This window comes from Saccopteryx leptura, chromosome 2, assembly GCF_036850995.1.
Source record: "Saccopteryx leptura isolate mSacLep1 chromosome 2, mSacLep1_pri_phased_curated, whole genome shotgun sequence".
Taxonomy (NCBI): domain Eukaryota; kingdom Metazoa; phylum Chordata; class Mammalia; order Chiroptera; family Emballonuridae; genus Saccopteryx; species Saccopteryx leptura.
Window position 1 is genome coordinate 44,811,310 of NC_089504.1, and position 26,270 is coordinate 44,837,579.

A 26,270-nucleotide genomic window follows, 5' to 3' on the forward strand; every position below is an offset into this window, starting at 1 on the left:
TCTTAGCGGGAAAGAGGATGCCTGCTGGTCCAGGGCAGGGAGGAAAAGCCACTCAGGTTTTCTGTTTGAGGTGAAGGTGCACCTGTCTATACCTGGTGTTATGGTATGTGTTTCAGGCAGCTGCTCTCATGTCTTCCTCAGGCTCTATAAACATGTGACTGCCATAAAATGGTTCTTTGCTTTCTGCTTAGAGTTTAATTGAAATGTTATGGAACACTGGCTGTCATTATTTAAAAATCCAAAAGACATAGTTTTGGTTGGCAGTTAGATACCTGAGACAGAAGACTCAGAGTAAGAAAGAGCCCTGGGAGGTGGCAGTGGTGTGGCTCACCCATTCACATAGTAACCTGCAGGGCAAGGAGTCCTCACTTCTGCCTCCTCCCAGTTTCTCTCTCCAGTTTGGAGAGTGCAGAGAACATTGTTAAGGAGAGTGACTCACTGCAGTGTAAGCAGGATAGTGTAGAGAAAGTGGGTGTGATACCCATCTTTTCTAGTATTTACAAATGAATTAAAATGGACTGTCTCCACCAGGGAAGTAAGGAAATTTAAACATTGCTATAAACTCTGCTCTTTGAATAATGTTTCTTTTGTTACTTGATGAGGGTCCAGTCCAGCCAATTAAAAAAGTAACAATTTTAGGAATAAGGAAAGGTGAGTTCACATTATATTATTTTTATGTATATAACATACACACACATATGGATCTAATTTCATAATTGTTCTGTCTCAGCAGCAGATATTTGACACTTAACCTTTAAGTGGTTAAAATGACCTTCGTAGGGTTAGTGCACAGACTCAAACTTATTCTTATTAGTGATATTATTTTCATGATACCTTTTCAAACTCTTCAAAGGTTATGAAATTTAATGGCTACTGGTGTCACCTGGAGACTTGTGTCCTAAGCCCCACCCCCTTCTGATGGGAGATTAACAAGTACAATATTTGCCTTCCTGTACTTGTTCAAGTGGAAAAGAACTAAACAGAGCTGCCTCATCTGGTGGTTACCATGGCAGCCATAACTATTTTGGTAAATTGAATTGCTTCTATTCCACTTCCTCATACAGCTGTTCTCCTTCCCTTCCTAATGTGATAAAAATCTTTAGTTATTGATAATGCCATTGTTATTATTTCAGCCAAATTAGTTCTGCAATCATTAATGAGTATCTGTTCTGTGCCAGACACTATCTTAGGTACTGTCCTAGTTCCCTGGAGACAAAGAGAAGGAAGAAATGTAGTTCATGCCCTCAGGAAGTTCATAGTGTGGGTGAAACATTTTTTAAAAATTTCCTCAAAGACCAAGTAAAGGCAGAAGAGTTATTTTCAGGAAACTCCATATATTGTGGACATAGCCCAACAGACTGCTACAAGCAGGACCTTTGAAGTGTTGAGTTTTTATCTTAAAAAAATCATATACTTGTTCATTTTACTTCATACTGTAGTGGAGCTTGTTTTAATATAAAATGTTATATTTCCTTCTAAGGGGAAGTTGTCTCTCCAGAAAGATGTACTATTTCATCTGGTGGCTTTGTTTCCCTCCTGGCTCTCCATCTTACCCCTGGTGGCACCCTGTCCTGTGCCAATGGGGGTGAATATTCATGTACAGTTTGAGGAGACCAGAGATAAGAATGTTTGATCCTTGTAGAGGCAAAACATGGTATTGATTTCCATTTCAAAGTTGATTCAAGCACTTAGATCAAAATGTTAAGCGAATTTGGGTTAAACCCCTCAGTCATCAGTTACTGTGATAGTAGAAAGTAATATTGCATTGTGAAAGGATGACAATGGTCTCTGGGTGTGTGTCAACTTATTCTTAAGTTCTTTTCCTCTTAAAAAACTGATGGACTCCTTCCTTTAACAGTTGGGCGGGGTTTGGTCTCAACCCATCACATGACCTGTTAGCCTGAGCTGGGCGTGTGGACATGGAGTCCAGAGTCAGGACGGATCGTTCCCGCTTCCTAGTAAGCTGGAAGTGGGTCAGCCGGTAGGTGACATCACAGTGGGCAAAGTGATGTGGTTGTGTAAGAGTATTCCACAAGGAAGATCATACCAGGCCAAGAAAAGTCCTTCCAGTAGGGAGAGAATATCTGGGGAGGGACAGAGAACAGACTTGTTATAACTTAGCCTAGCCAGTTTCTGGTGCCTGGGCATTCATTATATTGGTAAAAGGGAGATTTGTAGCCAGGAGGTACTCAATAAATGGGTTAAATAAATATTTGCTGGATGAGTTGAATAAGACTCTGTCTTCATTTCCTTGGTCCGTATATAAATACTAAGGAAGCAGTTAGTTCATGCTGGGTGTCTTTTTTTATTTCCTTTTTTGATTTTCTCACTTTCTTGGAGTGAAATGGTGGTGATGTACAGAGATAGGCAGGAAGAGAAGGAAATTGTGTGTGTGTGCATGTGTGTGTATGTGTGCACTCACTGAGCATTTGATGGGGGAGATGAGTGTTGGCAGAACTCATTTCTGATCAGCACTGAAGTTTTTCAGAGTTTTCTCAACCCCCTTTGTAGCAATTTTGAGTGTCATTTGTGAGTTGATTCAGTTTGATAAATTAGCTAAGAACCCCACATTCTCAGAAACAGAAACATGAGGATCCAGCTGGCCCCAGGACCACCACGATTTTGTGAATGGGCACAGGTTCTGCCACAATAGCCAGGCCAGGGATGGACCCAGGGTGGGTGCCTGGAGTGTAACAGGAATTAGTGTGGTTGGGGACCTGCCAGACAGGGCTAGGGCGGAATTTGGTCAGACACCAAAACTGGTCCTGTGTGGTTAGCTGTGTCATATATAGTAGTTTGTGATCTTTCTACACATACAATATTGAAGTGGGGAGTCTTTCATTTAATAATTTAGAAACAAGAAACTTAATTGAGAAGAACCAAAATTACGTGTGTGAACTGTACATGGATTGCCAAACCAGTTTACTTCAGCCTGGCTGTATAACGATGATTACCAAAATCGAGAGGAAAAGACCAGCAGCTGAACAGCAATCCCACTTAACAAGGACGTTTCTAAGAATGAGTGCTATGCATAGGGAGAGGCAGAGTTTGAGTACTGCTTAGGGTTTGTTACACATGTTCCCGTCCTGGGTTTCACCCTACGGCTCTCAGTCTGACGGTCTTTGGCAATAGTGCTGTTGCTTCCGCAGCTCACTCACTCACTCACATGATACGGTGTTGGAAAGATGGGAAAGGGGGAGAAGAGATGGGGGCAAAGAAAGAGATAAACATGGAGAGAGGGCTGGAGACATAGAGTCAGAGACAAGGTGAGAGCAGGCGAAAGAGTGATTTGCAGACAGATGGAGAGACACTGATTGATTAGAGCCTCAGATTCCCCTCTTACCACTCAATGATTTTATGCCCAGCTTGACATGGGTGAGACAAATTAGCTCTTCTCTGTTTGACCTCAGCTTTGAGTATTTTGAAAATGTGGGGATCTGGGTGCTTCAGAACATGTTCGTAGTGTTTGAAGGTGAATATATATATTTTTTACTCATCTGGTGAGTAATATTGTGTTTGTCCAAGGAGCTAAAGGTTTGTTCCTGCCTTGAAGCATGATGGTGGGTTGGAACCCAGTGCTGGAAGAGGCGTAAGGGTGTTTTGACTCCGTATGACGTATGACTTTTGATAATGGCTTTGGGATCCATCAGTGCACTAGTCACAGGCTTTTCAGAGATTCTGTGCCTTTTCTGGATTCAGAACTGGGGTATGTATGTATGTATGTATGTGTGTGTGTGTGTATCTATGTCTGTCTGTCTATCTTTCTTTGTTTTCTCACTATTGCTGGTCTTTTCACTCTTAGTTGTTTTTTCTCTTTAATATGTCCTCTGTCACGATGATGTGATCATTACCCTGCTGCCGAAGCAGAAAACTCTGCTCAGGAGTCCACAGCTGTGCCTGAACCTTTGGGGCCTTGCAGTAGTCTGTCCGCAAGACAGTTTTTAATTTCCTGCTGATCCCTTCTGTTTCTGATATTTCAATTTTATCTGAAGATAATAATTTCTTAAGTAAGTCAGAAGAAGCTAAGAACTATATGATTTCACACACAGGTGGGAGATAAACTGAGACTCATGGACATACCTAGATAAAAGTTCAGTGGTTTCCGGGGAGGGGCCAGGGGGATAGGTGTAAAGAGGGACAAATAAATAGTGATGGAAAGCGAGTTGACTTTGGGTGATGAGTATACAATATAACTGTTCAAATGCTATAGAAATGTTTACCTGAAACCTGTGGACTCTTATTAATCAATGACAGCCTGTTAAATTTAATTTTCTAAATAAAGAAAATTCTTTTTGGCCTTCTGGCCCCAATAGGTATCCTGGCCTCCCCAGTCTTAGAGGACTGTCAGTTCTGGTCATAGATGCAGTGGCCAGCTCTTACCCTCAGATCTTGCTGATTGTTTAGAGCTTTTTTCTTGGGTTTTGGTGAGATGTTATTTATTCTGATCTGATGGATGGAAAAGGTTTAACATGAGGTGTCATTGGAAAATGAAATGCCAAAAATGACAGACTCTGGTCTAGCTTGTCTTCTAATCTGAAATGTTGATGAACTCCTCTCCCAAATCACTGTTCAAGTTCATGGTCATATTGTGTTGTCAACTTGAGAATGTGGATATCGTTTTGTGCTTTTTGATTTCTTCCTGATTGCATAGTCTATTTCATTTGTAAAGTGTAAATAGCTATAATGCGTTACTCTGCCTTGAACAAGGTGTGGGAATTGGCAGCTGAAAGGTGATGATGGGAGAGGTTAGAATGCCATAGTGATCAAATGTCCGTTTCTTATTTTCCTCCTAAGATGGTATATGCATTATATTATATTATACATTCTTGCCTCTTGTATCTTGCCGAGGCTGACAACCCTTGACTGCAGTATGTAGTTGGAAGGAAGACATGGGAAATAACTATGGTTGTTCAGGCTGTTTCTGCCTGACTGTATTAGTCTCATATCAGGTTGTAAAATGCAAAGTAAGCACTCATTCCAGAGGGAGCTGTAAAGGTGGAATGTATGTATGGCACATGAATTCCTTGAAATGATTTCCCCCCGAAAACAATTTCATTTCTTCAATTTGTAAACATTTTAAATACAAAAATAAAAAAAAAAGAAAATGTGGGAGGGAGGAGGAAAAGGCAAAAAAAAAAAAAGATTTTTTTTCTGTGGGAAAATGACAAGACTGGGAACAATTTAATATTAATTTTTCTCCACAGCACTGTGCTCCCAATTTAAATGACAGACAAGGTCAATTCACAATGAAAAATAGAGAAACTGATGTTTTCAACCCTATGTAGTTCTGGAGGATTCCAAGTCCTTTTAGAAGAGTATTTCTCACACTTGATAAACGTGCAGACCAGAGCTAACAAAACATTTCTTATGGATTCCAGAGTTGACATAAAGGTTGTTAATATCATTTTTTTTGTATTCAAAAAGATCTTCCAAATTATATTTGCCTTTGTCAATTATAGAAAGAAAAGGAAATTTTAATTCTTAATTCCTTAGCCTGTATGTTTTATAAAAACAAGATATGCTAATGCAGCAGCTCTAACTCGTTTCTTTAATTTTTACTCAGAATCCCTCAGTATTGATGTGCCTGACAGAGTCCTAGGCACGTGTCAGACTTCGTAGACCTGACCCCGACCTTCAAGGAGCTTATTGTCTCACCTTCTTAGTTCTATAGGTTCCTAATAGCTGGAGAACCTGGGATGCAGACGGGAAAGGAAGAACACCTGCTGGCACGCACCTGGAGCTATGGACATGTCCTATGAAGAGTGTGTCTCAAATAGGGGGCTTCAGACCCGTTGAGGTTTTTACACGTATGCTTGGGGGTCTTAAAAGACTCAAGATTTCTGTTTTCATTGAATGAAAGGTGCAACAATTAATTTGAGCCCATTTGGAATTGCCTGAATGACTCCTCCCTTACCTATTTGGCTACACAGTTTCGCCAGCTGCTCTGTGATTTAGGTTGTGCAGCGTCCCACAGCACTCCGTTCACTGTCATGGGTGGATGAGGGAGGCAGACAGTGGGCTCACTGTGTCAGTGACGTGTTCGTGCAGATTGGAAGTGACCGAGGGCACAGTGTTGGGTCATCTGTGGTCTCAACAGAAAGTGACGGGAGGATGGGGTTTTGTTCCTGTGTGTGTGCTGCCGAGAGCCACGTGCAAGCCGCCGCCAGTACCATCTTGACTTCGGCCGTGGTGATTTAGTTTCAGTTCAAGTGCATCCCCCTGTCAGATTAGATGAATGTTGCTAATTCTGATTTCAGTGATTTTGTAAATGTTTTAGAGCTGTAAGTATAAGGAGTTTATGTCTGGTTTATGTTTGTTCATAGTTGGGCAATACGATATAAACCTTTATATCAATTCTGGAATGCATAAGACATGTGTTCTTGGCTAAGATCTGCACGTTTATCAAGTGTGAGAAATACTCTTCTAAAAGGACTTGGAATCCTCCAGAACTACATAGGGTTGAAAACATCAGTTTCTCTATTTTTCATTGTGAATCTACCTTGTCTGTCATTTAAATTGGGAGCATAGCGCTGTGGCGAAAAATTAATCTTAAATTGTTCCCAGTCTTGTCATTTTCCCACAGAAGAAACTTTTTTTTTTTTTTTTTTTTTTTTTTTTGCCTTTTCCTCCTCCCTCCCACATTTTCTTTTCTTTCTTTTTTTTTTTTTTTTTTGGATTCAGACGTACCCAGCTCTGCACTGGGTGCTGGCTCTCAAATAGTATCCTGTCAAAAATCAAAATTTCTTGCCCACTTGCTCTCTATCCACAGGCGACAGCATCAGTGAGGGCAAAGAGTGGGAAGGACCTTGGGGCAGATGGTCTGGATCCAGCTGTCACCTCTGGTCAGAAATCAAAGAGGCCGTTTAAATTCAGGGTTTCCTCCTGGCTTCAATAGAGATGTTATCTCTTCGTCTCCACTCTGGCGGTGGCACAGTTCCAGTGAGAGACTCTAGGCTCCTGTCAGATGATCTCTGTCTTCCTTTCTCTCCCCTGTGGGTGACTGACGTGATGGAGTGCGGCTCACACTCGGATCCCTGGGGACCAGGTGGGGAACATGGATTCTGTGGGGTGGAGTCTGGGTAGGAGGAGCCTCTGCTTCACCTGGTGGGGGATGGGCAGTGCTGTCATGCCGCATGTAGGCCTGGTGTTGCCAGTGATGCCAACTTATAAGGACAGTGGAAGTAGAGATATTAAGTGGAAATTTCCTGTTTTGTTTACTCTGTGCTCACAGCACTGAGGTGAAAAAGTTACTGTGTCCAGTTTGCAACCTCTGTTTCCTCCCTGTGATCGGTAAATTCACATGTCAGGTGTGATCTTGCCTAAAGATCGTGTTGATACTAGAATGTAAACCCACGGTACCTAACTCAGAACTTGAACTGTGGTCCTTCTTGCCTGTGTACGTGAAATAGTGCTTTGACCCGAAAATAGTCTGTTTCTACTTTCCTTTTTTTGCTCTTGAATGTTATTGTGTTTTCCGGGTTACTTTGTACCAGCTCAACCAAGGTCCCCGTACAATATTTTCTGTCCAGGTTACAGTTCCTGGTGAGTCCTTGGGGAAGAGGGCTGAGCTCTGAATGCACTGGGGTTTTCAGAACACCTTTGCCCCGATGTCTGTGTTTCTCTTCATCTTGAACTGGAACAGTTTTTAAGACATGTAAAAAATCAATTGGAATGGAATGATTTTGATGAAAAATAAGAGAATTTAGTTATGAGAGGTTATATTTTCTGTACCACAGTGGTATTTTCTTTCATTGTTGGAATAATTTGTCCTTCAAGCAAAAAGAAATATATATGATGAAAAGAAACTACAATGAAATACTAACTGATACCTGTTAGGATGGCTGTTATAAAACAACCCCAGAAAGCAAAGAAGTGCTACTGAGGAGGTGGAGAAAAGGGGATTCTGTGCAGCTCTTGGTGGGAATGTAACATGGTACAGCCACTATGGAAAATACTATGTAGATGACCTGAAACAATTAAAAACAGAACCACTATATGACCTGGCAGTTCCACTTCTGGGTATTTATCTGAAAGAAGTGTGAATCAGGATCTCACAGAGTGATCTGCACCCCCATGATCACTGCAGCTTTATTCACAATAGCCAGAGGTGGAAGCAACCTAAGTGTTCATTTGACAGATGAGTGGATAAAGAAAATATTTCAGGTTTAAAGAAAAACAATGGTTCAGCTTTAAGAAAAGAAGGAATTCCTATAATATGCACGACATGAATGGACTTGGAAAAATTTTACTGAATAAAATTAGCCAGTCACAGAAGGACAATTACTACATGATGCCACTTAACATAGAGGTACCTAGAGTAGTCAAACTCTAAAGTGCAGAATGTGGAATTTTGGTGGAAGGGGTGGGGCGAGGGGAGAAGGGGGAGTTGTAGTTCATGATTGGTAGAGTTTTACAGTCAATCCAGATGAGAAAATCCTAGAGACCTGCTTTACAATATTATACATGTAGTCAATAATACTCTACTGTACACTTACTTTTTGTTAAGAAGATAGATTTCATGTTGTATCTTACCATGCGAAATAGGTATATGTAAGGGACTATGAAATTTTTTAGATAAGAAATTTGAGTCACTAGAGAAGCTCTGTGTCTTCATTTTTGGGAACAGTCCCAAATATAGGTCCCGTCTATCTATTGTAGTTTGGCCCTTAAATGCACTCATACCTATCATTTTTAAAAACTAACAGAGACACTGGAGATAATGACATATTTAAGAGCTCCTTCCCACCACACACAAACCCAGGGCAACCATTCTCTTCCATTTCTATTTATTTGGTTTAGTTTTAGGACATTTTATGGGAATGTTCAGCCATGATATCCCATTGTAATCATTGATAATTATAAAATTATGGAGCATCCTGAAGTGGCCACCTCATTTTAATGATATCTTTGACCAGAAATGTTTTTTAAAATGTCAGCAAAAAATTGTAAACGAGTTATACATTCTGAAATCTGAATACAGTGCTGAAAGTACCACCTGCCATCAGCTCATGTCACCTGGTCCAGAGGTGGATAAGGGCTCGTGGAAGGTTGTGGCAGCATTTGCTGACTTGTCTCATGTAGACTTAGGCATGGCAGCTGCACTGTTTCATCCCCTCCTGTGACACAGTCACCTTATATTTCTTGTTTCTATGGAACAGAGTTACAGTTCCACTTTGGGCTGAAGTGGAAGAACTCCTGAAAAGTCAACCATCATTTGCTTAGAAAATCCCTGTTTTAGGACCATCATATGCCATATTTCCTGATGGACACGCTATGAACTAGTGTTAGCATTTGTGGTGCAACATACTCTTTCTCTTCCTTCTTGGGGATCTGTTGGCATAGCATGTACTTCAGACTGGCAGATACAGTTAGCATGGGGATGTTAGTGAATGAATTACATTGCAGGCCTTTGTTCTCTCATGTAGTGTATGCATTCCAGAAAACCTGATCGTCTGCAAACACACACACACACACACGTCAAATGAAAAAAAAAGTAGGGATGGGGCCAACCACTCACTACCTGTATAGCTTTGTAACCAGAATACTCAAACGAAACAAACAAACAAAACCAGTAACAATCTGTTGGGAAAACAGCTCTTAGGCATGCTCACTTGCACTTTGTATGGTTAGTGCATGAGCACGTGGCAGAACCACGTGTGTATAATCTGTGTAAGGCTACAGGTGCTCAGGGCGGATTTGGATGGCAGATTGTGGATTGCCTGCCTCCACTGTGAGGGGCTGTTTTGCTGTTTGTTTGCCTGCTGCTGTGAAAAGCGGTTTTCCCTCCCGTTTGCTTGTCCGCCAGTGGGAGAATCTATTAAACGGGAATGGCCCACCGCTTGCTTTCTGGCTCCACAGTTCCTCTACTGTCTGCCCGAATCCAATGTGAACCTAGCTGGCCTTGGTCACTGGCATTACACAATCCTAATAAGATACTAGCACAGTAAAAAAAAAAAAAAAAAAGAAAAATATGTCTTAATAAACATGGAAGTACCTGTAGATATTTTAAATAGGATTTACTGGTTGTTGTTTTTTTTTTTTAAGGTAAAAGTAGCTTGATGGAAGGGGGTATATGGATTGTGGCTGCTGAGTTATGGGGACAAGGACAAAATGCACAAAGATTTGAGAGAATCAAGGCTAAGCACATGGACCACGTCTGTGGCAAGGGGGAGAACCTAGGGTGAGTGGGCGTTGTGCCCAGCTCTGTTTACCTGCAGCCTGCTGCCTTCGGCTGTGGTAATGGACTTGCATTTGGTGGCTGTTACTGGAGATGTCAAACATTAACATCATGGGAATGCACCTGTTGACTAGGGAGTGAGGTAATTGATGAAATGGGAACATGCGCTGTGGCAGAGCAGTCCTAGTCTTCAGTACACATTCATGAGAGGCTAAGGCAAGGCACAGAGCCGGAAGTGAGTGTTGGATTGATTCTGTGTGTACGGATTTGGAGGTTTTATACTGGTCTAAAGAATAATATATCACTTCTTTGCTAATAGAGTACCATGAGTAAGCTGTCTTTAGGCTAATAGAAAATCTGTTGGTCCACAGAAGTACAGAGATCTATCAGGTTGTTATAATCCTAAGGAATCCTGGTGAGAATTAAAATATTACTGTATAGCTGAGCATTTGGGCCTTAAAAACTGACCTACTCTGTTGAATGGTATTTAAAATTACAGTTCTTATTCAGTAACAGAAAGAGAATTCAGTTCTTATTGAATTCAACTTATTCAACTAAATAAATTGAATAGTCTTATTCAACTAATGTAGGAATGCTCGCGTATATTCACCTAGAAGCTAGTACATTGTTTATGTGCAGTTAGTCCCAGTGGAAGTGCAGTGATTTAAGCCACTGTATGAGTTAGGGTTCTCCAGAGAAGCAGAGCCAATAACAGATGTAGACGTCTACACATATCTCTGGATCTATCTACCTATCTATCTAGCTGAAGACATAGACTGAATTAATTTCAGGAACTGGCTCACAGGATTGTAGATTCTGGCCAAGTCCAAAATGCAGGGTAGGCGAGTGGGCTGGAGACCCCAGGGAGAACCATGCAGTAACTCGGGCCAGCTGGCGGATTCTCTCCTCCTTTGCGGAGGTCAGTCTTCATTTAAAGGTCTTCAACTAATTGGATGAGGAAAATCTGCTTTACTCAAATGTACTGAGTTTAGTGTTCATCTCAGATACAAACATACCGTCACAGCAGCCTCCAGACATGTATGACCAAGTGTGGGAGTGCTGTTCCCTAGCCAAGTTGACACATGAAATGAATATTAGTAGCCATTAAGAAACTTTTTCAGATAGTCTCAGTTTTTGAGATTCCCTGTGTTATGGGGATTGGTTCTGAAAAGATCAGAGAGCACTTTTTAATGCCTTCAGCTTATAAAATATGAACCGGAAAACTTTCAAATATTTATGTGAATCTGAAAAAACCCCCATACATCTGTTATATCCCTCCTGTACTCCTTCCTTCCAAATGCCTAATCACCTCAAAACGACATAGTACATTTCTGGGGCAATTTTAAAGTTATTAACATTTTTCTGTCTGCCAAGAGGAGGTTAGCCCTACATGTGTTTATGGCTCTGAACTGCTCCCCGGGAGAAGAGGCTGTTACTCACCCTTGTTTCTACCCTCCCATTCTCACCCTTCAGTCTCATTCTTCATCAGCATAACTGTAACTCCAAGCTGAGCACCTCACAGAACAGACGTCTTGGATTTCAGCAGCCTTAACCATCTGGCAAGCCAACCTGGTATTTACATTACTGCACTCTCCTGGGCAAACTGAGTACTAGCTTGTTCACTTCCTTTCTTCCTTTCCCTCTTTCTCCTTCCATCCTCTCTAACCTCCCCTCCCCTGCCCTCCCCTGCCCTCCCCTCCCCTAACCTCCCCTCCCCTCCCCTCTCATCTCTCTCTCCCTCCTGTAAGTGCTATGGTAAATGCATTAAGCTAAGAAATCCAAAGGCTGAAGTTTTAATGGGAAACAGTAAAAAATTTTTTTTAGTAGGAACAAGTTCCTATTCTGCTGTCCCCAACTACTAGTTTTTGTCCCTCAGTTGGTTGTTGCTAACAGAGATGCAATTTGAGAGGCACAGGGAAGCCCCAATTCAGGTCCTAAAACTCAGCCGTACAAAAGCTGCTATTTCCAGGCTCATATTCCCAGGACGAGGCATAATTCAGTTCCCAGGAGCTCAGCAGACACTGCTTTTAAATCTTTTTCTCAGGCTTTGCTACTCAAGGGCCTCAGACCAGCAGCATTGACCTGAGAGCCCTTCTAGAGGTGGATAAATAAATGATAGTAGTTGTAGATCTGTCATTCCCATTGCTGTAGAGTGAAGTACCACAGTTTATCCATTTTGCCATTAATGACCATTTGGATAATTTCTGCTTTGTGGCTAAAGCATATAGTACTGCAGCTAGCAACCTGTCACGTGTCTTTTCGTAAGCATATGGATACATACAATGCATTACTTTTAATAACTGTTTGTAAAATCATTTAAGCTTTCCTTGCTAACTCAGGGTCGTCATTATGAAGCCAGGTCTCATCCTGGGCAGGGGTGTAGTGATAGTCCTAGGACTGGAGGAGGTGAGGATTCAGTGTGACTCTGGGTTCCTGTCCGTGTTTTCTGTTCTTGCATTCGGGTAGGTTGTCGGGTTACACTTTGCTGTTGGCAGGAGTTCCTTCCTTCTAGGTACCTTTGTTTGCCGAAGATTCAGAAAGTAAATGATCAGAGATATCAAAATTATGTTCTGAATCCCCGGGTTGAGTGCAGGTCATTCCTGTAGCGGGCAGGGGTGTCTCAGAGGCTGTTCTTCATTCTTTCTCAATCTCAGCCTTCCTTTGGATTCTTCATGGTGCCAAGACACCTGAGTTTAGATGGCTGGAGTGCCACTTCACCATCTTGAAATTATCACTTTTTTCAGTTTTATTCCTTTTCTTTTATATTCATATTTTAACTTCATTTCCCATTTTGTTCATAGTGGAAGTTCCCCAAAGTAGACATTTTAGTTCTCAATTGTCTTCTTAAACATCATGCAGTTAAGAAGGATAAGCACCAAACAGGGATTTCTCTTATATACTTACATGTAAGAAGTAGGCATCGAGCCTAGAGTGGCAAAGGCTTATGGGTTTATGCTGAGATGAACTCATGGCAGTCTGGCAAGATATAGGCTTGCACCTGTGTCTTGGGCCCCCAGTTGGTCATTGAACTTATTTTTAATGCTCTTTATTGAGTCAGGGAAATGCTACAAAAGCTGTACAGGAAGGAAAACAGATAATACTGCTTTGTGGGTTCTCTTATCCATTCAAGTGAATTATTATAATAACTTTATTATAGCCTCTTCTTTAGTACTTGGATTTAATGCAAGTATTCAACATATATTTCCATTATGTTTAGTAGCTTTTGGGCCAGTTGTACCGCCCAGAGGGGATGTTATCTATGTAAGTGAGAGAGGAGGGCAGCTGATGCCGAGGGGGACTAAGGAAGAGGAAAGGTTTGGGATGAAAACAGATACTGAGTTCAGTGTAAATACACAGTTCACTGACATTGCTTTTCCCTTACGTGATGCACCAGTGAGTTAATAAGATGATGACTCAATTAAGAAAAGCCTAGGTTTTTCTTGGCTCTCCTTTGGCATTGAGGACAGATTCCATTAGTAGATAGTGTTTGCAATTCTGATGGTTATTTTCTCTTTTAATGGGCCAGGGCTCTGGGAGCTGAAAGTGGGCTGGTTTTCAGGACAACTGGTATAATGTGAAAAAAACAGATTTTAATAGGATTTTTTGGCTACCTTCTTTTTTTTTAATCACAACCCAAGAAAATCACCTTTGGTTCTTCAGAAAATCAAATGGAAAGATAAGTAAATCCCCTCAGGTTGCTGGGCAGCAGGACGTGGCCGGGAGACGAGCTCTGGCGTGGATCTGGGGAAGCTTCTGCCTGTGGAAAAGGTGCCCCGGGTGCCGTTGACGGGGACTCGGGGCCTCTCAAAGGGGCTCAGCTGTAAAAGGTGGAATTCAAGATGTCAGAACATTTTATTTTAAAGGGGAAAGTATTCAATAAAATTTATAAGAAAATCTGTACAACTGATATTGCTTTAGTTGGATATTTTTGGCTCATCTCTTTGCATAAAATGATGGTGGAAAAGCATTATTGATTTATCTTTGTGTCTGATAGATAGATAAAAATCAATGATTCTTAAAATTAAAAGTATATTTTAAAAGTTCTTTCTATGGTATGTCTTTTTTTCCCACAGTTACTAAACAAATACTACCATGTATACAAATATGTAATCTATATCCCCTATGTAGAATGGCACAGAACCATGTATATGGTTGGCCTTTCACGTATATGGAATCCCGATCATGGATCAGAAATGGTACAGATATTTATTGAAGAAAACCTGCATGTAAATTGGCATATTCCAAATCATAGTTACAGAATTTGGGAATACATTTGCACAACATTGGAGCTCTCATCATTTAATCTGGTTAGTCCATTTGCCCTCCTGTAATCAGGCTTAGTTTTTAGTTGACTCTAAACTGCTAACAGCTTCGAAAGCGGAAGGTAGTTTTTCTAGCTCCCATTTTGACTAATTTGATGAAAGCTTTTCAATAGATTTTGAACAAAAGATAATGAAAACTTATAGGACTAGTTTACAAAAACCAGAATGATTAGCGAAGTAGTTCTTCAAAGGTTCAACTCTTCAAAAACCCGAATGAATATAGACCGGGGTCCCCAAACTGCGGGCCACATGCGGTCCCCTAAGGCCATTTATCTGGCCCCCGCCGCACTTCCGGAAGGGGCAAAGTGCGGAGTCGCTCACAGTATAGTACTATTTCCCGTGATGCGGGACGCAGGCGTCCTGGCTCTGGAAGTGCGTCATATCTCTTGTTACGGCTAGCAGTGACAAATATGGAACCGGACATGGAACTGCTCATTAGCCAATAGCAGGCCCATAGTTCCCATTGAAATACTGGTCAGTTTGTTGATTTAAATTTACTTGTTCTTTATTTTAAATGTTGTATTTGTTCCCATTTTGTTTTTTTACATTAAAATAAGATATGTGCAGTATGCATAGGGATTTGTTCATGGTTTTTTTATAGTCTGGCCCTCCAGTGGTCTGAGGGACAGTGAACTGGCCCCCTGTGTAAAAAGTTTGAGGACCCCTGATATAGAGTGTAAAGTGAGAAAGTAACCATCATAAAAATGTTTAGGTACTGTGACTATGTATAAATATATTTGAAATTTTGACAGTTACAGCTTCTGTTTCAATGGGTAGACTATTGGAGCCTGTTTGGATGCCATTATAAGCATTTATCACCAATTCTAGGTGTAATTCTACTTCACGGATTTTTTAATTTATTAAAAATTTTTATACGGCAGTGTTTTACTCTTATTTTTGTAAATTGACAATGACATTTGTAATAAGGTTGGATGTTTTACCTTCAACACAATGAATTACCAAAAGCTTCACTTTGATTCCATGCAGTAGAGGGGGAAAAAATCAAACCATTATTGATATTGATGCTATTGATTTTCTTTTTGAAGCATCTGATCAGATAAATACAACACTCCCTCAATGACCTCTGTGAAGTTCTTTCTCTGATAATGGAGACAACATAAACAGCTATCACTCACTATTTGCACTTGTACAAAAAAAGATGGAATAAAAAATGCACAGTATCAAATTAGAATAATCATTTGATCTAAGAGAAAAGCCTTCCGTCAGGTGGAGTGTAAATAAACCTGTCGCTGCATGCGTGAAATTGTAGGCTTTGAATGTCATTTTCTTAAAAAGACATAGATGCTGAGGCTTTCTCTGGAAATTTGTGTTTTCTGGTTTTCCTGGGGCTAATAATATCCCCCTAGTCTAGTGGTCGGCAAACTCATTAGTCAACAGAGCCAAATATCAACAGTACAACAATTGAAATTTCTTTTGAGAGCCAAATTTCTTAAACTTAAACTATATCGGTAGGTACATTCCTTATCGAGGTAGCCCACATGTGGCATTTTGTGGATGAGCCACAGTCAAGGGGCCAAAGAGCCGCATGTGGTTCGCGCGCTGCAGTTTGCCAACCACTGCCCTGGTCCTCTGTGGTGAATGATAAATGTTGACGAACATTTTTTTTTTAGGAAACTTACTTTAGAATGTTTTTAGATTTACAGAAAAATTGTGAAGGTGGTGAGGAGAATGCCGCATAACTACCCACTCTCCCCTATTGTTAACCTCTTGCATTGGTATAGTGCACTTGTTACAATCAATGGACTGATACTGATATGTTACCATTAACTAAAGTCCATACTTTGTTCAGATTTTCTCAGTTTTCCCCTAATGTCTTTTTCCGTCCCAGGACCCTGTCCAGGACCCCACATGACATTTAGTTGTCATGTATCATCTAGGCCGAGACAGTTAAACATTTCAAGCAAGTTACACGTTTATCATCCTGCTTCTTCAAGAAAGGAAATTATTTGGTGCTTAACTTTTTATTAAGCAGGTGCTTTTGTTTTTTGAGGTCTGAAAGGGCTTACTTTATTGCAAAATACAGAAGCATTATCATCTGATAAAACAGGGGTAAGGAACCGTTTTGGCTGAGAGAGCCACGAACACCACATATTTTAAAATGTAATTCCGCGAGAGCCATACAACGACCCGTGTATGTTATGCATTATCCAATAAAAATTTGGTGTTGTCCCGGAGGACAGCTGCGATTGGCTCCAGCCACCCGCAACCATGAACATGAGCGGTAGGAAATGAATGGATTGTAATACATGAGAATGTTTTATATTATTAACGTTATTATTTTTTTTATTAAAGATTTGTCTGTGAGCCAGGTGCAGCCCTCAAAAGAGCCACATCTGGCTCGTGAGCCATAGGTTCCCTACCCTTGTGATAAAATAACATTATACACTTAATGATGCTACAAATGGTTAAATCACAGTAGGAAGAGCACTTCAGGTACTCTCTGTTGCTCTGTGGCAAGACTGCCAACTTCTGCTTTCTGTACCTATTTCATGTACACGGATCTAGAATTTTCTAGTTCCCTATTGGTTGGGTCACACAGCCACCGAGCAGCATTGCAGATCTTGTAGGTGGTTCTCAGGTGGCCAGCAAGCAGCTGCCTCCATCCGGCTCTCTCCTGCATGATCCAAGACCTGGAGGACTTACCTGTCTCCTGCTTCTCTTGTCCCAGCTTAATTTGTTTTTATCAGTGACTCTTCTGTTTCTGCCCCTGAAAGACAAGGCTTAGTTACACTGGGTCAGGAAAGGGGAGATGGGTTTGTCACCGATTGTCTCCTGATTTGGGCACACATTCATGAGAAGCCTTTTCACTGCCCGGGTGTCTGCACATGACCAGGTAAAAGCTGGAGGTGCAAAGTGCACATCCACCAACTCGCCCTGGCTTGTTTTCATGAGACTGTTAACTTTAATTCAGCATTCGTACACTGTTTAGTAAGTTACTGTTAATGTCACCTTTTGATTAAAAAAGAAAATTCTGGATGAATGATAAAATAGACATGATCCAGCACCGTAAGCATAAGCTGTGATTGCTCCCAGCAAACCTGGGAAGGTGACAGATGTCATCTAAAAGGAAATTTTGCATAGAAACTGATATTGCACTTCATATTTTCTCCCCAATCCTGATCTTTCTTGCCAAAATAGAAGGAAGTTTTCAGTGAAAAGTAATTGTGATACACCTGCTTGCATTAACCTTCCTAGATCATGCCCACGTTTAGCTTGATTCAAAGTAAATTGGTAAAAGAGAAATATTGGGAGAGTGAATGTGCATTGAAAGTACTCTTAAGTAAAGGGGTTCATCTTCTCACATGTACACATGGACAGCATTGATAATGTGATATACATACATGAAGAAATTTTTTTTTTTTTTGTATTTTTTTGAAGCTAGAAACGGGGAGAGACAGTCAGACAGACTCCCACATGCGCCCGACCGGGATCCACCCGGCACGCCCACCAGGGGGCGATGCTCTGCCCACCAGGGGGGCGATACTCTGCCCCTCTGGGGCGTCGCTCTATTGCGACCAGAGCCACTCTAGCGCCTGGGGCAGAGGCCAAGGAGCCATCCCCAGCGTCTGGGCCATCTTTGCTCCAATGGAGCCTTGGCTGCAGGAGGGGAAGAGAGAGACAGAGAGGGGGGTGGGGTGCAGAAGCAGATGGGCGCTTCTCCTGTGTGCCCTGGCCGGGAATCAATGAAGAAAATTTGATAGGGAACTCGGGACAGGATGCAAACACGGTGTTTCCCGGGTATAGGAGGGTTAGGTCTGCATTACCCCACCCCACTCCTTTGAGGGAACAGCTCCAAACAGTCAGCAAAGCCCAGGACCCTGGTCTGGCTTGTTTTTCCCAGTCTGCAGGACGATGGGACCAAGTTCATGAGCCCATTGTGTGTTTTCTCCAGAAGGAAGAGCCAGGTACCCATTCTGTGACTGAGTTAATAAGGAGTGAGACCTATTGTGAGGACAGACTGATATCATTACATGCAGCTGGTTCGAGGTGGTTAGTGGGAAGGACTTGAACTTCAGAAAGAGAACTGAAGGTGCCTGGGTCTTGCAGTCTAGTTAGATTCAACTGTTGGAATTTATTTTCCGGTTAGTTGGATTTTATTCTGGAAGTATGTGTACTATGTAATAAAAGTACATTTTGAAATCCATAGATTTTACTTCTATGAAGGGAAATATAAACCTTTCCACTTACGTCATTCAGTGTGGTTTGTTCCAGGCATTGAGCAAGATCAGCTGGTATGCTGGTATCACCTTAGTAGGAATATACTCATCCCCCGCCTCCAAAGAAATAAGCTATTAGAGTTTTAAAAGGCTCTTTTTTTAAGATCAGTTTTAGGTTCACAGCAAACGAAAAGGAAGGTACAGAAATTTCCCACATGGCCCCTGTCCCTGTACATGCACGGCCTTCCTCACTGTCAGCAGCCCTCACCAGAGTGATGCATTTGTTACAATTGATGGACTGATATTTATACATCGTAATCACCCATACTCCTTATTTTTCATTAGGGTTCATTCTTGGTACCATAACATTCCATGGGTTTGTACAATACATAATGACATATACTCACCATTATAGTATCTTACAGAGTATTTTCATTGCCCTAAAAATCCTTCGTGCTCTGCCTATTCATTCCTACCTTTCACCCCACCAACTATGTACTGATATTTTTCCTCTCTCCAAATTTTGCCTTTTTCAGAATGACATATAGGAATCATACATACCGTATGTCACCTTTTCAGACTGGCTTCTTTTAAGATTCTTCCATGTCTTTTCATGGCTTGATAGCTCATTTCTTTTTAGTGCTGAATAATATTCCCTTGCCTGGATGTATAATTTATCCATTCACCTACTAAAGGACGTTATTGGTTGCTTTCAAGTTTTGACAATTATGAATGAAGCTGCTATAAACATCCATGTGCAGGTTTTTGTGCAGACATAAGTTTTCATCTCCTGCAGGTAAATGCCCAGGAGAGCAGTTGCTAAATGGAATTGTAAGAGTATGTTTAGTTTTCTAAGAAATCACCAAACTTCTTTCTAAAGTGGCTGTACCATTTTGCGTTCCCACCAGCAATGAATGAGAGTTCCTGCTGCTCCTCCTCCTCACCAGGCTTGGTGTTGTCAGTGTTTCAGATTTGGGTGATTGTAATAGGTGTGCAGTGATATCTCATTGTTTTAATTTGCATTTCTCTGATGACATGATACAGGACTTTTTTATTTGCTTGTTTGCCATGTTTGTCTCTTAGGTGAACTTAAGGACTTTGACCCATTTTTAATATGGGTTGTTTGTTTTCTTGTTGAGTTTTAAGAGTTCTTTGTATAATTTGGGTAACAGTCCTTTTTCAGATGTGTTTTTGGAAATATTTTCTCCCCATCTTTGGCTTGTCTTCTCATTCTCTTGAAACTATCTTTCACAGAGAAGTTGTTAATTTTAATGAATTCACTAAACAGTTATATTTTTCATAGGTTATACCTTTGGTGTTATATCTAAAAAGTCATTGCCATACTAAAGGTCATCTAAGTTTTTTATATTACCTTCTAGGAGTTTTATAGTTTATCGCTTTAGGTCTATGATTAATTTTTGAAAAGGTGTCAGGTCTGTAAGGTCTGTGTCTATATTCATACTATTGCATGTAGATATCCCGTTTTCCTGCACCATTTATTGAAAAGACTATCTTGGTTTGTTGTATTGCCTCTGGTCCTGTGTTAAAGATCAGCTGACTATATTGATGTGGGTCTATTTCTGGGCTCTCTATTCTGTTCCATTGATCTATCTATACTATCAGATTTTAATTATCTATAATTTCACACCTCTATAACAAAGAAATGTAGGAGCTAGGGAAAACTCCTGAAGTCCCACATTTCTAGATTAAATGACAGTAAATTTAAGATTTAATCTTTGTCTCTGAAAACTTTTTTCAAAATCCTTGCTTAATTCTTTGCTGTTGCCCAAATTTTATGAAGATGGGAACAGCTATGAAATGTACTTGATCCTGTCATCTCTTTCTTTACACCTCCTAATGGCTTTCTGCCCTCTCAAAATAACCGCCCCTCCTTTTCTTCACTGCTTTCAGGCCTCGTGCAGTCATTGACTCCTGCTGACTTCTTCCCCACCCACAGCTGTAATCCCTCCCCACTCTGAGCTCTCTGGCCTCCTTAGCTTCTTTGGTTACAAAATTGCTGGATCCTTCCTTGCCCCCAAATCCCTCACCTATGGTTATTGGGGCTTGGGAAGTCCCCCTTTCTGCTTAGCTGACACCTACTCATCTGTTCTCCGGCCCCATGCTGTCACAGCATCTTGTACATAATCTTCATGGTGAGCCTTAGGAGGGAACTAACTCAGCCTGTTTCTTAGCATTTTACATCCAAGATCTAACAAATACAGTGCCCCTTGGATGGCATTACGTTTAGTTTCCCATGCTCAGATGTTACGGTCATTATGTCATTCTTCTTGTGGTAGACCCTAGTGTAGAATGATATAGGCCTTGACCCTTAATTCTCTTTCTTTTATTCGCAGAAAATTGGTTTGGTCTTTAACTCTAGACACTTATGGTTTGAATAAATAGTTTGCCCCCTATTTTAATGCTTAAAGAAGCAAGACTGACGCTAAGGGATAACTTTCCTAGCTCCGTTACTGGGTCACTGCATTCCTAAGTGTGGAGTGATGTTTTCCGCACGTGACTATTACCCAGAGGTGTCCTGAGACCAGAGGTGTCCAGACGTTCTAAGTACCAGCCTTCTACATGACAAATACATAATCACACACATACCCGATCATGTAAGTAAAATGTTAATTTTATGTGTGTGATTTTCAAAATTTTTGTACAGCTTAAGTGTACCTGTTTGTCTTATAAGTTCAAATAATATCCCCTTTAGCCTCAATAGGACTGTTTGCAGTTTTAAATGCTTATTTAAAATTGTTAATTTGTGAAATTTTTCTCAGTAATTAGCCTTTACTAAATTTTTTCACATAAATCCGCTTGTAGTTTATCAAGCAAGGAGATGAATAGACTCAAATTTTAAACATCTAAAACTGATTGGTAATTCAGGTTGCATTTTTCTCTGAATGCCTTTCAATTGATCCTTTTTCTTTAGACATAAATTGGACTTTTTAGTGTTAGTGGCTCTCTCTGCATAGAAGTAGAGACTGTTTTTTTGTCTGGGCCAACTAGCACATGTGACTTCACTTTAACCTTTTCCTGGTATTTGTCAGGTACACCTGTAAACAGGCTACTTGGTATTTGTGAATCCCAGTGTATTAGATGAGGCCATAGACTTCAAAGTGCTTCGATCCCTGTCAGTGGTGGGCACTGTTTTGGGAACTCAAGAGGGTTGCGCTGGGACAGGCCTGGGGAAGCAGGGCTGTGTGTGCAGCACTGTGCAGTCCCTGCTTGTTTAACCCTCGGCCCGGGGAGGCTGGTGACTGCGCTCCGGGAGTGGGACACATCGTCTTGGCACCTAGTGTGCTGAGCTGAGGAACCTGCAAGTGCTCAGCTGCCTGTACCGGGCACAGCATTCAGCTCTCTCAGTAGGGACCGGCTATCATCTCTGGCTATGATCAAGTATTGCTTCGTTTCTGTTTTGTTTTTTCTTTTCCATCAGGTGTGAAAATTGCCCCGTGCCTTCTGTAGTAGTCTGTCAGCATAATCCGATGTTTTTCTAGTTTCACAGATACAGACGAAATGAAGCTCACAGGCTGATGAGGGGTGGGGGTGGGTCTCATTGTCTGCAATAGTGTTTTTCCTGATTAGCTTTAGGTAAATTGTGTAAGATTAGCTCATTTTAATCTTAGTTGTGCCTTTATTCTTTAAAGGAGTCCTTTTGCTGTGTGGACAGTTTTTGTAGCAATAATGTCTGTATCCTCCTCCAGTTGGGCTGAGTTGGAATTCCTGGCTCTGCCACGGGATGATACTCACCTCTGTCTGCCTCAGTTTCCTCCATGGTAAATATGTAGAGTACTAGTGATAATTTCTTTATGGGGTTGTCATGAGGATTAAGTAAACAGTACATGTAAACACTGAAGTCCCCGCGGCCTGCATGTGTAAGGTGCTGGAGAGCTGTCTACGTCAGCACAGGCGGGCTTCAGAACAGCCTTGTGTTCCTTGCACAAGAGAGGGTGGTGGTGGGAAAGACTCACCCTGGCCAGAGAAGTTTTATTACTTAGCTCACATAAAGCTATCAAGGAAGTAATTTAATCTGGAAGAGCATGATAAAAAAACGAAGTAGGAAACTATAATGCCAACTTTCTAAGCTCAAGGTGACCGTAACAAACTTCGTGGCTTTCTGAAGTGCAGACTTATGTTTTTCTTATGTGTCAGACAGCCCAGTGTGGTCAGGCAGTCCTCGTGAGCTGTTTCCCTCAGTGTGGGGATTCAAGCACGTGCTGTCCCGTGGCTTTCTGTAGTGGAAGTGTTCACTTCAGTTATGAGGATGAGGGAGAGAACAAGAGGGAGGCAGAGAAGGAGAGGGGAGAGAGGGAGAAAGAGAAGGATAAAGGGTGGGGAGAGACAGGCGGAGGGGCATAGAAAGAGACACATAGAAAATGAATGAATGAATTAGATTCCACATGAGCTGAGGGTCTTACAGAGGATTGTAAGGGCCAGGCACGGGAGTGGCAGCACACCGTTTCTCCTCCCCTTCCCCTGGCCAGAACTAGTGCCATGCCTCCAGCTTGCCTGCAGGGGTCCTGGGAAGTCAGTGCTCCCCATGTGACCTACAATAAGAAGCAGGATGGAGGAGTATTCAGGTCATCTCTAGGGCAACAGTTACCCATGTTATATGTGAGTGGCAGATAGTTTCTGTTATTAATCTATTTGTACAATTCACTGTAAATTATTTCTGAAGTTCTGTATAACGCCAGGACCAGCAAAGGACCCAAGGGAATTTGCAGTAATTATGTTCCTTTCTTATTTTGGAAATTTGCAGGAAGTCAGGAAATCTATAACAGCTACCTATGAATATTTTATTGCTGTCAATGGTCCTGTAAACAAGGACTTTCAGTCACAGTATCGTAATAGTCATCCCTGACAGGCTGGTTCCTATTCATGAGAATGTCGTTATGCTGTGCATCCTGCTAGTGGTCAGAAAATGGACAGAAGGCAAAGAAGTATGTGAGACAATTTAGGAGTAGAGATTTTTTTTTTTCTGAATGAGGAGCAGGGAGGCAGAGACAGACTCCCGCATGCACGTAACTGGAATCCACCCGGCATGCCCACCAGGAGGCGATGCTCTGCCCATCTAGGGTGTTGCTCTGTTGCAACCAGAGTCATTTTAGTGCCTGAGGCAAAAGCCATGGAGCCATCTTCAGTGTCTGGGCCAACTTTGCTCCAATGGAGCCTTGGCTGCGGGACGGGGAGAAAGAGACAGAAAGAAAGAAGAAGCAGATGGGCGCTTCTCCTGTGTGCCCTGACTGGGATTCGAACCCAGGGCATGCATATGCCAGGCCAATGCCGCTACCACTGCACCAACCGGCCAGGGCCAGGAGTAGAGATTAACCCCCCCTCCCCTTGAAACTGCTCTTTAATAAATATGGCTCTTTACTGCAACTAGTATTTGTACTGAGCTCTGGTGGGAGGGATGATGGCAGCTTTTTGTATCTTATATCCATCCCCAAATAAAGTGATTTACTCCTGCTGGCTTATTAATATTTTCCCTGAGCGGTTCTTTTGAATCATAATTAGCCTCTGCACAGATCTAACAGTTTGTTTATGAGCAAACCTGGGAGAGTTTGTAGCTATCTGGATACACCTTGGGGCCATGTTTAACTAAGATTCCAGGTCAGTATATGTGCCATGTTTTGCCTTATTTCCTAGTGCTGTGTATTGATTTCTAATCTTTCTTCCGCCAAGGTTCAGATATTCAATACAATTGGGAAGCAATATGATGTAATGGTTGATCATGTGATCTTCAGTGTCAGACTGAGTTTGTATCCTAGTTCCGCCACCCAGTCACTCTGTGACCTTGGGCACATCATAGTCTGCTGTGGTTGCTGAGGTGTTTCTGGTAACAGATACCAAACTGGGTGTGGTTTGAACCACAGAAATTTATTTTTCTCACAATTGAAGTCTGAGATCAAGGTCTTGGCTGGGTTGGTTTCTTCTGAGGCGGCTCTCCTTGGCTTGTAGATGGCCGTCCTCCTGTGTCTTCATGTGCTCTTTCCTCTGTGTCTAAATTTCCTCCTCTTTTCAGGATAGTCATATTGGTTTAGGGCACTTTCAATTGACCTCTCCAAGTATAATCACATTCTGAGGTACTTGTGTTAGGACTTCAAAATAGGAATTTGGGGTGGGGCATAAAAATCAGCTCATAATAGGCATTTATCTCTCCCTGATCTGAAGAATGGGTTTATAAAAATACTTTATAGGGTTGTTGTGAGTATTCAAAGATATGCATACAAATTGCTTAGCATAATACTTGGTATATAGTGAGAACTCACTAAATAGAATTTTTAAGGGGGGGATAGTGAGGCAGATTCCTGCATGCCCCCACTCCCCGCCAGGATCCACCCAACTACCCCATCTGGGGCCAGTGCTTGAATACTGAGCTATTTTTAGTGCCTGAGGCTCATGATAAGATGGAGCTATCCTCAGTGCCTGGAGCCATGCTCGAACCAGAGAAGTAAGTTAATTTGACTAGGAATCAAATCCAGGATGTCCATATGCCGGGCCAACACTCTATCCACTGAGCCACTGGCAGGGCCTGAAATATTTTTGTTATGATTGTAAATCTTATTATATGTAGGTGTGTGCTGTTTTCCACTTGGGTGATGGTTGTATGCACAGACTTTCAATTATTGAGGCCTGGGATGACTGTAGTCTTTCGTGTGCTCCCATAGCATTGGAACAGGCTGCCTTCAAAGGAGTAACAGGGCAGAAGCCCAGATGTTGTGATTAGGAAGATGAGTATGGATTTTGTGCTAAGGATTTCTGAGTGGTCTTCTTTGCCTGTCACTCTGGTGGTATTAGGCACCACAGATGGCTGTGAGATGCGCTCAGATGTCCTGGTTCCTGTAATGGTGTACCTAAAAGTTTTACCAGCTCTAGATAAGTACCTGGAGAGGAGAAATCTGTCTATGTCAAGGGCAAGAGACAGAGGACTTTTTATATTGCCAGGGTAGTAACTATAAAATTATAGCAGTCGATCCCTGAATGAAAGAATTATCCAAGTATTTGAGATGATTTTTTTTTTTAACAGAGACAGAGAGAGAGTCAGAGAGAGGGACAGATAGGGACAGACAGACAGGAACGGAGAGATATGAGAAGCATCAATCATCAGTTTTTTTGTTGCGAGACCTTAGTTGTTCATTGATTGCTTTCTCATATGTGCCTTGACCGCGGGCCTTCAGCAGACCAAATAACCCCTTGCTGGAGCCAGTGACCTTGGGTCAAGCCTGGTGAGCTTTTGCTCAAACCAGATGAGCCCATGCTCAAGCTGGAGACCTCGGGGTCTCGAACCTGAGTCTTCCGCATCCCAGTCCGATGTTCTATCCACTGTGCCACCACCTGGTCAGGCGGAGATGATTTTTTAAAAAGCATTCCTGTGATTGTAGCCATCCCAAATAGTTCTAGACTTGACGAGAGTTGGTAGAATTCTGTAATGTTGATATTATGGTAAGTTATCATCTCAGGCCCTAAATAAGCTCTTATCATCTAAATTCCTGGCATTTTTTTCAACTGACATAAATATTCCCTCTTTTAAAATGGTGCTGCTACTGTCATGACACAGTCGCAGCTTGTGTTAGCCGTCAGCAGCGTGGT

The 26,270-nt window shown here is 41.7% G+C and overlaps 1 protein-coding gene across 1 annotated transcript in view; it reads left to right on the forward strand.

Moving 5' to 3' along the window:
* The window catches only part of LOC136394575 (ras and EF-hand domain-containing protein-like), an 81,620-nt gene that overhangs the window by 1,698 nt on the left and 53,652 nt on the right, over positions 1–26,270 (forward strand).